Consider the following 12,788-nt stretch of genomic DNA (forward strand, 5'->3'; position numbering starts at 1 on the left):
CATGCTCTGTTCTTTTACCCCCCCCCCTCCCCCCCCCCCAATTCTGTTAGTATATGCTGTATTGTTTAGATAGTGATCTAAACAATAATTCAGTTTTGTAAATGTTAGGAATTATCTGGAAGACTGTTCAGAAATGAGATTTCTAGATCTGCCCAGATATCTATCTGAAAGTTAAGTCAGCTGTGAATAAGCTAACTTGGTACTGTTATTCTTAAAATAGGTGCATTGCTACTGACTACACCAAGCTTCTCTTCTCTGGTGGTTTTTATAGCAATTGTTTGTGTAGAAGTGGGAATGACGCATCTAGCAGCAAAAAATATCTCCCTTTAATTTCAAAAGCAATGATATTTCACTTTTTCAACTTTTCTGGGGGCTAGCTTGCTTCCAACAGTGGATCCCAAAGTAAGAATACTTAGAGGCATAATCTGAAGAGAAGGTAGTTGTTCAGCAAACTTCAGGCCCAAATGATGGGTTATTTTCCTGCGTGTGCTCCTTCACTAACTTGAGAGATGCTGGTTTTGGAATTGTGAGTTCAATATGTTGCTTTAACTTAAAGCAGTCTTTAAGTGCTGTCAGAAACAGAAAGCTCTATTAGTTTACTAAAGGAATTTGAGTTTATATTTTAGCTGATGTTTAGTGCAATTTAGAGCAATTTTTGGCAATATGTGTGCCTTAGGGTTTTTTTTGTTTAACTGCATGCTGTGGGCCAAAGATCATAACTTTAATGACAAGAAACCTAAAGTAACTTCTGGAGGCAGAGGATCAAGAAGACCGAAGGGATTTTAAAGGGCTCCCACTTTATAGAGCTGGACTGGTGTCAGTGGTGTAATTTAGCTATTCTGCAATCCATTTGCGGGCTGTTAATTGTTCCCTATTTTACAGAAACCTATCAATATCAGGAATATTACCCTCTGTTAACCATTTTCTGGTACGTAGTTTAGGTACACAGTTTGTCATTGCTAAAGATCCAGTTCAATGACTGATCCTTTTCTAGCAGAGAGCTGGAGTCTGTGACTTAAACGATTTGTTTGAATGGTAACCAGAATGAGCACAAAAGCCATGTTTTTCCCTTGCTGCTGAGGGACAGCCTCCAGATCAGGAATTGGGCATATGAGAAAGGTGACCTGGAGTGTACCTGGCTTTACTGCTGTCTTTTTGGGACTCATAAATGATCAACAGGATGCTTAAATGCCCAGAAGCAGGAAGCCGCATGCTTCACATGTCCAGTGCTTTGCATAGTTCCTGAACACAATTTTTCAATATAAAAAAAGAGAGGCAAGAAAAATACACCTTAACATCATATTTATTGTCCTCCTTAACAATCTTCTGGACTTGCCAAATGCCTAGAGCTCTTTCATAGGAGACTGAATACTATTCCTGCTCCCCCTTCTTCCACATTGGAAATGGCAGTGGCAATTGCATTGTTTGTTATGAGTTAGCTCTGAAAGCTCAGAGTATTCTGCCCACTTCGTTTTCTATTAAACTTTCATGTTGTTAGTCCCAAATTAATTCCATGTAACATATTCTGCAGAGTTATTCCTTAAGTCATCAAGGAGGAAGTCAGTGCCATATCAGAGGCCTGTCATCATCAACTTCCTACAAGGAGAGAGCGTGGTCGTGCTAGATTTGAACAGATGATCTCAGCTAGGATGACAAATCTTAGCAGAATAAGTTCCCAGAGATACAGGAGGATCCACAGAGTCAACGAAGGTTAAAGAGTGCTGCAGCACTTCTATCATGCATTTCCCCCGTCCAGTTCCAAGTGCCAAGAGCTGCTGAATGTTTCCTTGCTTATTGCTGGGAAGGGACAGAAGTGTTTAATCTGGCCAGTGGCCAAGAGCAAAGTATCTCTGCAGCCTGTAGGGATCAAAAATTAACTGCAGAATGACTAGGCAGAGCAAGATCAAGGTGAATGGCAGGGAAATCAGATGGTTCATGAGGAGCAAGAAGGTAATGGAAAGGGAATTAGAGGCAATTGGTAAGAGGTTTTGGGTAAGAAGGCAGCAAAGTAAAAGAAACAGAGATGACAAGCGGGGTTGGAGGGTAGCTGATGCAGTGATAGCATTGATAACATCCTGAGAATATTAGTATCCATAAATTATGATAGTCATAGATGATGAACACTTGCAGTGTTTGCATCTGGGGACTAATCTGACATAAAGCACCTGTGCAGGACTAGCAGGTACAAGCTTCATAGTTGTAGTAGCCCAGATTGCCTCAGGTGTTTCACAAGTGGAGAAAATACTGAAGGACTTGGAACAGCAATGACAGAATTAAAGGAAAATACCTCAGTGCTGGTGCTGCCTTCCCTGGGCAGCTGGTGTGATCTGAAAGATGCAGCTTACAGTATATTTATTGCCCCTCGCTGATTGCCTAACACCTGAGATGAAAACGGTACTCTTCTTTCTTCTTTGAACATCATCTCCAGACAAGTTGCAGGCAGAAAGAGTCAACAGTAAGGATTGTACTTTCCATCTCGCTTTTGCATTAAATAGGTCATTTTGAGTGAGAGGAAGTATGAAAATACTTTATTTGGTTCTAGCCAGTTTTGCTTTTACCTTTGCCTTAGGCTGCTGGGTTTTTTTGCCACTTAGGGATTTTTGTTGTGTGGTTGAAAGCATTAGCCACAGCTGAAAAACCTTTCACTTTCCCACATACCACCCTTTTTCAACAAATAAGTGCAGTTGTTCATGTGATTTTCTGTGAGCTCCATCTTCTCTGGTGCTCAAGAGCTTTCCTATTTTGCTCCACTGCTATAACTGCAGCTCTGCAAGTAGCAAGTGGAGCTACTGAGGAATGAACTAGATGGTCAACATTACCATTGCACTTGTTTTCCAGCTGGGCAATAAGAACTGCCAATGCCAGCCTGCAGTGATACAGAGCGAGTGGCTACTCTATACCATCTCTGCTGTCAAGGTTGAGTAATGATGGAAGTTTCAGAGGGCAGAGAAGATGGGGGTTAGTCATAGCCTGGGGTTAAAAGGTTCCCCCTTGTAACTAATGGAAAAGAGCTGTAATTATAATGAGAGTGCTGGGGGGGGAGGAGAGAAGACCTGTCTAGTTGTAGTTAAACATGGATTCTTGCTGTGAAAGAGTTCTGCTGTACATGTAGTAACAATCCTTAGTTGTCTGAACTGAAGGAGACATCGAGGTGGTCTCAGAACTGTGTAAACGGTGGTGTCTCCAAGCTTCTCATTTGGGGTAAGCTCATGGTACAGGACTTCATGAGTAAAGGAAGGGTGGAAAGGACCTAAGTAATTCCTGTGCAGCTCCTTGCTCTCTGTGCCTTGGATAACAATTCTCCGTTCATGTTGCAGAAGTTGCCAGAACAACATCATTATTGCATTGCCAACTTTGACTTCCTTTGCTATGAACACACATATAGTCCTTCAGCACTTTTTCCTCTTCCTTTCATGGGAGAAGCAGGCAAAGAAGCCATGCAGGAGTTACAAGCACCAACAAGGCTGCAGCTTTGCCCTCCACCTTTTTGTTGTCACTCAGCTTGCATGCCATGAGCCTTATACTTGTCTTGCCAGCCCTCCCTCCAAGTCCTTAGATGGCGGCCTGTCTAGAAGACCACTTAACATTTCCAAAGCTTTCTTCGGGGGTTGTGGTGTTAGTCTTAGGGTTTATCCACCCTTCTTTAGAAAAAAAGGAGATAATTTCCAGGTATACAGTGTTTGGATATTTTTTTTCTAATCAGTAGTTTTTGCTCGACTATAGATGTCACTTTGAATCCAGAGACTTATTTTCTGAACTGCTTGGAGTGGTGCAGTTCTGCTTCTGTTCTTCCTCAGAGCCTCTAGATACTTTTTTCTTCTTGCCTGGTGGTGGTTGGTTGAAGCCAAGTCTATTGACTATTTGAGAGATCATCGCTTCTGTGAGGATCTCACTTTTAAAAGTCACTGCAGGTTAAGATTGTGCTCCAGTGCCTCATCTCCTCCCCAGCTTTTAACCTTTTTTTTTTTTTTTTTTTTTTTTTCAATTGAGCAGACACATTGAGCCAGGTGTTCACTGTAAATTTGAAACTCTAGTGTTTAAAACTGAGAAACCCACCGTGAAACCCATGAATTCTGTAAGAAAAAATTCTGGTTAACTGAAAACAACATAAAAATTTCCATCTTATCCCAAACTGTAGAAGGCACGCTGCATTTTGCTGTAATATATATTTAAATAATTGAGTTAGCAGGCCTATCAAAGGAGATGTTCTAGAGAAGATTGAATATAATATGATTATTATGTCTTGTTGGTCTCTAATGACTTTAAAATCCCTCTAATAAGGATAGTAATAATAAATCTTCATTTATTCATCATTCCACTTCAAAGCTGATTTCCAGGGCAATACATAAGAACTATAATAATGTAAACACCAATGAAGAACAAAATGCCATTATAGAGGCTTGAGCGTCGTTGATGTCAGCATATGTTTTAATAATATAACGTCTCTTGTAAACTAATTTTATTTGTGCCTTTTTAAAAAATCATGGGATGTTCATTTGGGGAGGAGGTTGTTGGCATAATTTTTTGTGTAAGAAAATTAACTGGTAATGTGATTTCTTGTGGGGGGGAAAAAAAAAAAGACTTTAGAATCTCTTTATTAATCTGAGAGGGTAATCCAGACGTTTATATGGAGCTCTTGGGTGCTTTGCAAAAGTAAGAGTAAGCATGGCAGGTAAGAATCTTCTGGCAAATTGGGATATCCGTGCTGCAATTGCCAGATAGGATTTCTGTTATTAACAGCAGCTCCAATTGCTAAACCAGTCTAAATAAAGCTGAACACAAAGCACAATAGTTTTGTAAACCGATTTATCTCAGAGCAGCTGGGAGAATGCTAGAAAAGGAAATCTTTAGCATTGAGGTATTGTAATGAGATTGAAAAACTGATCGATGCACATAGTATCTGATTGCTTCACAAGCTCTAGTGTAGTCATCTTCACAACTTTCCTGGTTTGTATTTACAGACCCACCCCTGTTTTAGAGATGGACAGCATGGAGAAGATGTGTGAGGGACCTGATGTCAGATCACTTGCAGATGTGCATGCCCTTATTTCTGCTCTGCTCTTCCTCACCTGGTTTTTTTTCAACAGTTTTCTCCTGTGTTGATACTTCTTCCCAAATCTTTTGAAAATGCCATAGTTCAAAAGCCAAGCAGGAAAGTTAGAGTATTTAAATACGGCAAGTATTGACCTGTCCTGTATGGTGACAGTTGGCCTGCAGTGTCAGGAAGGCAACAACCCATCTCACAGGGAGGACTCCCTTCTATCACCAAATTGAGGAGTTCAGCTTAGCCATCCAAAACAAATACGCTGCTCTGTAGGTGCCATACCTGAACTGGAAGGAGATAGCTTTATTTGGCTTCTTGTTCACCAATACCACCATTTAAAACCCAAAATCTTTATCAACTCGTCATGAGTTTTTCTCATGTTGGTGTATTCTTTCTTCCTATAGGTTTTATGGGTTTGTCTCACTTCTGCTAAGCCTTGCCTTGTGACAGTCAATTATTTCTTTCCATGCATCTGCCCTGTCTCATCCATGTGGGTATCTCAGTCCGCTGCCCAAGACAGCAGAACTCTGGCTTAGTTTGATGTATGCCGTGTGCATTTGAAGTAAGTGCCAAAAGATGCTGAAATATTTGAAACTTTTAAAACATGTCCACTGTATACAGGAAGAGAATAGCAAGGGGAATTTGGGGCTATGACTTACCTTTCCTAAATATGCGGAATCTCCAAAAATATTGTGCCCAAACCTTTGTAGAGATTAGTTTGTTTCGAAGGCTCTTTCCTTGATTAACAGGCCTAGAATTACTATCTTATTCAAAACTTCAGGCTCAGGTTGTTGCACAGGACACTTTAAAATATCTGTGAGCCCAGCAGACTGTTCAGATGTCCTTGATTAATATGAGATCAACTTCCTAAACCTGCCTTTCTCCACCTAGTTCCTGTGCACAAAATTCTGCAGGTCATCTTCGGGCCATTTGAAGTTCTGAAGTTGGGAAGTTTTTAGATAAAATTTGAAGTGGGAAAAATATACTAGAAGTGTTTTCAGTGAATAACAGGTAACCTTCCTGTTACCTCTCAATTTCCCTCAACTGTCAGAAAAAAATGCTGAAATTGAGAACAAGAAGTTCTTCTGAAAGACAGCATGGCCATCCTCACTGAACTGAAACTATCTGGAATGCCGTAGCTTAAGGAATATAACTTCTGTCAGGTTGACCGTGAATGCATGCCATGATCAGAAGGTCTTGCTACACTAGGTTTCACACAAACACACAGCTCACTTTGCCTCACAGCATTTATTTTATTGACTCTCTTGGTCAGCTGGTTAGCACTCCAATAGTAATTGCTCCAGCTCATTTGGCTGTCCTGACATGCTTCTGCAATGTCAGATCTTACTCATTTTAGGGACAGTAGTGATTATGCATAAGGGGACCAGCACCATGCAGTGTCCTAATACCATACTGGATATTTTGAGACAATAACCTTTTTAAAAGACATTTTCAAACATGAACAAATACCTCTGGTACAGCCACAGGCACTCGTTCCATCCAGTGCTTAGTCTGAACTGCATGGAAGTGAGTGGCACATAGGAACTCGCTCTCTGAAAACCCGGTCTCAGGGGTGCAAAACTTTAAATACCACAGTGAGTTTCAAAGGAGGAGATTTTCGTTGCTTAAATTCAAATTCCAGCTGAGCTCCTGGAAGGGTAGCTTTCATGTTGTTCGTGATTTCAGCAGCTCGTGTTATAAAGTAGATCTTGCTTCAATGCTTGAAAGCTAAAGAAAAGCAGATGAGCACATTGCAGCGTAGGGCTGAAGTGCGTGAGCATCTTCCAGAATTATACTGGACTCCGTTTTTCCTCACTTTTTTTGTTCAAGTGAAATGATATTTCTTTAGTTTAACAACATCTTTGTTTTAATCCACTCTGTTCCAACACAATTTGGTGATAGCCTGCTTCTTATCTAAGTAAACATGGGTCAGTCCTAAACACGTGTTTCAGGAAGTGAAAGAGAAGAATAGAACCAAAAAACAGTTTGGTGTTATGTTCATGTGGGAAATGTAATTTGTTATCGAAAAATTATTGATAACAAAATTGCATGTGTTATCTAGGTTTATGATGTATTTGTGTAACTCTGAGAACACCTTTGGTAAGTCAATAATTCACTATTTTATTCCCATAAGGAAGCAACAGTTTTACAGGTGCTGGTTTAACAGGTGTAAAGGGCCAGCATCTCTCCTGGAGCAGGAGCAGGGTTGCCTCACAGAGGGGGATGAGCTGGGAGCTGAGGGTGACCCCAGCACATGCAGTGCCCTCACTGTTGGTATGCAGTCCCATGGGGCCTGAACACGGGCCAGAGCTGGGTGCTGGTGACAGGGTCCATCAGCGGTCCCAGGTATGGCAGTGAACCAGGTCCAGGGTCCATCCAGGGAGTACAGGGAGGAGCAGCAGGAGATGAGGCTGGAGGCAGGCATGGGGACGAGCCAGAGCTTGCCCGAGGGCATTGTTCAGGAGAGAAGATACCTACAATGTGGGGTTGAGGTCCCTTCAGGAGATGGGACCAGAGGCAGGACTAGAGACAGGCAGACCTGCTCTGGCAAGGACTGAAGGCCCAAGCCTCAGCTGAAACAGAGCTCCTGGATCCATGGGCAGAACATGAAAGTGGGGGTTTCGTGGGGCTGGTCATGGCCTCTTAGTGCACGCAGGGCCCTGGCAGCATCTGTCCATTAATTGTGAGCTTTATGTAATGATTGTGATTGAACTAGCTCTCTCTTCTACTCCTCCCCCTTTTGTTTTTACTTGCAAGTGGAGAAATACTGGTCTGGTGGTCCTTAGGGATGAGATCCAAGTCAATGGAAAGGTTCCTGTAGGCTCCAAGAAGATACCTTGCCACTTTTGACAAGATTGGTTTTCAGCATCTGGTTTCACTGATCCAGCAGTGAAGAAAACTAGTTCGGAAGTGATGACAGAGTAGCTCTTTAAATACTTGGGTGTTGGAAAATTGCTTAGCTGTAAATCATTTCCATGAAGTCAAGCAACAGTGGTCGAAGACATTCCTCGGTCAGGTATAGTAATCCCTGTGCAACCCATCACTAGTGGTAGCGGTGGGGTTCCCATTCAGGGAGAGTTAAAGAGCTTGTCCCCACCCTGCAGTGCTGTATACATTATGATGAATAACTTCTGTTTTGATAGTACTCCAGAGTCTATCAGGACTGGGCACAACCGAGCTAGCAATTGGCTGAACGTGGATAAAGACATGTCATACTTCCCTGTTGCTATCTTCATATCTCACGCAACAGTTGCCACCTCTTTCATACCATTGACCTTACAGCTACAGAAGCTTTTTGTTCATTTTAAGTCAAAGTACAAGAAAACACTGACTCTTGGAAACTGATCACATCCACCACCAGTGAGCAAGCCTGTTCTAGGGAGCAGATTGACCAAGCAGATGCACAGAAACAAATCGATTGTTTTTATGTGCTGGAGTAGTGTTCTCGGTCATTGGCAGGGTGAGGTTGTGCGTTGCTATGCCCTCAGCCACATTGCAGGGCTGCTTTGGGGAGGCACTGCATTTATGTCAACCGAGTGGCTGATTTACCAGGTATAGCCTTCCCGTTCTTAGTCATGACTTCTCCTGGCAGGAAGCAAAAAACAAGCAATAAAGAAAAATGGTGCATACTTGGAGTTCTGTCTCCTATTATTTCAGTTCTTTCCTTTGAAAAAAAAATCAGAAAGACCCTAAATGAGATTACTTTCCCAAATGGATATCAGATCTTTGCCATATAAATGTTGCTGATGTTTTCCTACCTGTAAGCAGAGAACAATTGACTAAATTTAACAAAACAAGTTCTTATTTTTTTGCTGCTGCTTTTTGAGATTATTGTATCAGATGACTGAGCTGATATAGTAGCGTATGGCCCTTAGCTTAAAAAATAATCCCTGTAGTTTAAACCATGTTCACTATCTAGCCAGAAGACGCAAAGTATCCTTCTTTGCAGCCCTTTAACCTTAGTATATGGTTCGACATCAAACATTTAACTTAAGCATTTAACTTTAGCTTTGGAATGGTTGAAAATGTGTGTGGATAATTTTGCAATAGGAAAACTGAAGAAAGAGGGGTTGACTCCTTTATTTTTGTGAAACCATAATTTTTTAAGTTTTTCTCTTGCGTAGGAATGAATTTGAAATTGCTTGACACCTTAAAAAGAGCTAGACTTAAAGCAGAGCAGGTGTCCACAAATTAACTAGATAGCCTTCAGACTCTATAGTTATCTTCTTCATTGCAAGACAATTAACTGCCAGTTTACAACCCCTTGTCATGGTATTAGATGAGGGAATTCTGCAATGTCATTCTACTTAGTGTAAATGCACTGTATTTATACAGACCTTTTCTGGTACAGCCACTGTTTATCTGCTTTGCAGCAATGCCTGGGTTTCCAGCCTGGTGTCTGCTGGGTTTGGCATGATACGCATGCAATCAGACTCAGTACCTTTCGTGGGGATTTATAGTATAAAGAGAGAAGGTGAACCAAGGTGGAGAAACAGTTGTAATCCCTATTTTGGGGGGAGAAATTAATCACAGGCAGGTCGTAACTTCCCTGCTTCTTAGTTTAATGTAAGCTTTCACCTTTTGCAATCTGCCCGTCAGTGTCAGAGCACCTGAAGGAGAGGTACCAGAGGATGGGGGGCTCTGAGGTTACCCCTAAGTCTCTGCAAGCAGTTGATACGTGGACAGAGTTAATGTAGTTTTAGTCTTGGGAATGACCCTTCCCACAAGCTGCTTAGCTCAATGAAGAGTATAGTCAAAGTTGAATACAGATAAAGTGCATGGGGTATGCATTTCACAATTGCATTAGTGTACTATAAATAGGGCCATACATCTGCTTTTGGTATTTGCTAGAAAGAAGCCAGGATGTATTTTCTGGCAGCCTTGGTGCTGAAGGAAATCCGTTTATTTTATGGTACAGACAAACTTATTTTTTTTACTTAATCTTTTAAAGACAGAATCCTTGGTGTTCATTGCCTACCTATAGGTGCAGATGAGAAAAAATCATGGTAAAAATGCCACAAACTTTAAATTACTGCAGTGTTCCTTTTGTCATTTTCCAAGTGTTGTATTACTTGGCTACAAAGTTAAAAAAAACAAACAAACAAACAAGCCCCCCCCCCCCCCCCACCAAAGACTGAAATTTGGCCAGGCAAACCTCCATCTGGGGAATAATTCTCCGATTCCCCAGGTAAGCCTTGTGAAGCTGCATGGATGCGTATTCATTTCAGCAACACAAGGCTGTAATTTTATAGTAGGAATATCTACTGGTAGAAATACCTATTAAATACAAGGAAAAGATACCTGACCAGTAAATATTTGTGTACCCTCGCATACACAGCCAAAGATGCCTTTACAGGTTAGTTGCTATGAAACTTTGATTTCTAAAATGCTGCCAAATTGCTTCGTTGTCCTATGTGCTTGGACTACAGTGAAACGTCTGTTTGCTAACATAGAAGGCATTTTTCCATTAGGTACTTCTCCAAAACACTGTGCCATCATGGGTTTTTTAAATAAATCCTATAACCAAGCTGTCTCACGTTGTCCCTTGTCCAAGGCCAAAGACCGACAGTGCCCTGTCTTGAGCTTGGACCACAAAAAACCTGGAAAAAATTGGGAAAAAAAAATTGGAAATGTTAAGATTGCTGCCTCATGGGCTTATAAAAAAACAAAGCCTGGCTTCTGCTGAGTGGGTGCAATCGTGCCCTTCTTATCTGTATGAGGGGGGCTCTGGCAAAAAGGATCAGGTTTAGGGTGCTCTTAAATTATGTATTTCCTTTCTGCTCTTGGAAAGTGCTGCTCTACGGGAGCACTGTAAGGGGCTGTTCAGGTGACAGAGGCACGGAGCACTTCATGTTCTGTGATACTGGGAAATAGCATGAAGTCACCTTTGCTTCAGGATTTATGATTTCAGGATGATCTTGGTCTATTCAAAGGGAAAAAAGGGGGTGTAAGTGTTTTTCATGGAAGTCTCCTAAATTGTATTAATGGTTGTATGTATTAAAATTGCATACATTTTATCTTCTGTATTTTGTCGTCAAGTATATATTGACTTTCTAACTATAGAAACCAGGTGCATCTTGAGATCTTTTCAGGCTGAAAGTGCTCGTCTAATATAAGTGCTCTAAGCACACATTTCTTATTTTGATTTTTTTTTTTAGCTATTATTAAAAACTGACTTTTCTCACACATTGATATTTTGCTTTCTTTTAAAGTGTTGCCCAGAGGGAAGGGGAGGAGACATGGAAAATCACTAGCTTTTTTAAATTTCTTTTTTTTTCTTTTCCACCCAGTCATCTTTGCACTTCCAGCATATCCTAAATATGTGTGTTCATATATTATTTGCATGGAGCGGCTGCGATGTGGTTGCAAGACAGCAGGCAGCAAACAGGGACGAGTACTTCTAGTCTCATAAACAGGTTATGTTTGTGATGACAGTAGGGACAAGGGAGGAGATAGTTAATGGTATGAGATGACGTGGAAGAGCACTGACTACATGCTGCAGAGAATTGGGAGTTAATTTGTGGCTTGGCATATATGGTGAGATGGAGATGTTAAACCAGACATCTCCTCTGACTGGATGGGGCTGTGAGCCAAGCAGTCCCTTGCTGCCCTGTGTCGCTCCAGTTCTGGGAATTTCTTAGGGTGTTCCCATCGTTACCGTTGATTGCTTGAATGATACGCCTCCGTCGGGGCCTTGCGGGTGGTAGGTGTTTGCTTTCGGGGCTTTAGACAAAGCTTTTGCAACATGGATGCTGCTTGGGGAAGTAGGCATCTTTCAGAGATAACAATTTTCTTTCAGAGATAACAAATGAACTCTGAACATTGCAACCAGAGTAAAATATTAATCTTTCCAATAGATTAATTTTGTAGCTTTTCGGATGGTCTGTAAGTAATGTAATGTAATTAACTTTTGTATCTTAAAAATCTGGAAATGTGTGCCGTATTTTATAAATTAAGTTTTCATTAGTCTCCCCCTCCGTTCTTGGTTTACAGAAATACTAGCAATGAGGAGACATTTGTGCTCATCATGAATCTCCAGTATGTTACTGGTCCTGGATAATTATTCTGTCCCTTTCATAATGCAATTAATAAAATGAAATAGCTGTTGATTTACAAACACTCTTTGAAGTACGTGAGCAGTGAAAATTTGATAGACTAATATTAATGGCAGAAAGCTACTATGCCAGAAAGTATGTGAAAATCCATTTCAAGTCATACGTTGCGGGGCAACAATCTCATTTAATAGTTGACTGATTGAGAATGCCATTACTTGTTAAGTAAAGACGAATCGGATTTTTTATTGACGACGATACTGATATCTCGTCTTGTATTTGCAATATAATTAAAAAATAAGTATAATAATATATATAAATAATATATAAATATACAATTTTTAAAAATGTGCTGAAAGATGAGCTGGCAGGGAAGAAGACCAGCCTGGCTGAACAGAGAGCTTTGGCTAGAACTCAGGAAAAAAAGGAGAGTTTATGAGGTTTGGAAGAAGGGACAGGCAACTCAGGAGGACTACAAGGATGTCATGAGGTTATGCAGGGAGAAGACTAGAAGCCCAACTAGAACTTAATCTGGCTACTGCTGTAAAAGACAGTAAAAAATGTTTCTATAAATACATTAGTAACAAAAGGAGGGCTAAGGAGAATTGCCATCCTTTATTGGATGCGGGGGGAAACCTAGTGACAAAGGATGGGGAAAAGCCTGAGGGCATTAATTTGCATCAGACTTTAAA

The 12,788-nt window shown here is 40.9% G+C and overlaps 1 protein-coding gene across 1 annotated transcript in view; it reads left to right on the forward strand.

Annotated features, from left to right (window-relative positions):
• Nucleotides 1-12,788, forward strand: part of LOC103917499 (chromosome unknown open reading frame, human C1orf21) — an 81,748-nt gene that overhangs the window by 860 nt on the left and 68,100 nt on the right. The gene's annotated exons all lie outside the window — the stretch shown is intronic.

The sequence above is a fragment of the Pygoscelis adeliae genome, unplaced genomic scaffold (genome assembly GCF_000699105.1).
Source record: "Pygoscelis adeliae isolate BGI_AS28 unplaced genomic scaffold, ASM69910v1 Scaffold126, whole genome shotgun sequence".
Taxonomy (NCBI): domain Eukaryota; kingdom Metazoa; phylum Chordata; class Aves; order Sphenisciformes; family Spheniscidae; genus Pygoscelis; species Pygoscelis adeliae.